This window comes from Mustela lutreola, chromosome 5 (genome assembly GCF_030435805.1).
Source record: "Mustela lutreola isolate mMusLut2 chromosome 5, mMusLut2.pri, whole genome shotgun sequence".
NCBI lineage: Eukaryota > Metazoa > Chordata > Mammalia > Carnivora > Mustelidae > Mustela > Mustela lutreola.
In genome coordinates this window covers 116,388,637-116,389,373 of record NC_081294.1, presented here as the reverse complement: position 1 = coordinate 116,389,373, position 737 = coordinate 116,388,637, and the positions used below count along the sequence as shown (strand labels likewise).

General features: G+C 32.4%; 1 non-coding gene across 1 annotated transcript; it reads left to right on the top strand.

The window, feature by feature from the left end:
* The first annotated feature begins 280 nt into the window (after nt 1-280).
* Nucleotides 281-387, top strand: LOC131832809 (U6 spliceosomal RNA). The gene has a single exon (XR_009354173.1). It is a non-coding gene; the product is annotated as a U6 spliceosomal RNA (small nuclear RNA).
* The last annotated feature ends 350 nt before the right edge of the window (nt 388-737 follow it).

Below are 737 nucleotides of genomic sequence, written 5' to 3'. Positions count from 1 at the left end.
TTGTGCTCTCTCTCTAGCTGTCAAATAAACAAATAAAATATTTAAAAAAAAAAAAAAAGAGTCAACACTTTACCGACTGAGCTATCCAGGTGCCCCACAAACAATTTTGGTTTCTAAGGAGGCAAGGCATCTTCATTTTCCCTTCTTTTTTGGTAACATACATCTTTTAGCAAATTAAAAGTTCTTAACTGTACATCAAATTTTTTGCACTATAATAGGATCAAGAGTGTTAACTGAAGAAAAAAAAAAGTACCAGCAGAATTTCAAAAGTAATGAACAGGTGCTTGCTTCAGCACCACAGATACTAAAATTGGAACAATACAGAGAAGATTAGCATGGCCCCTGCACAAGGATGACACACAAATTCATGAAATGTTCTCTGTAAAAATAAAAATATATATAAATAAAATGAACAGCTCCACAGTTCAGATACCCTCTTAGTAGTGTTTTCCACCAATCCTTAGTGTTGCCATATTTATATTTGTTTTATGATTCTTTTACTGGTCTCTCTGCAGTGTGGGTATATTTATCTAAGCTTACAACTAAAAATGTTCATGATGCATTTATTTATCAGTCTTCTGAGGACTATGATGACCACTTTTAGTTTATAAAAGTACAACCTTGCCATTTGCAAATAATGATGATGACAATAGTTAAAAGTAAGTCTCAAAAAGCTTTAGGAGTTAGACACTATGATTATTACCAGTATACTGATGAGGACACTGAAAAAGATTTAG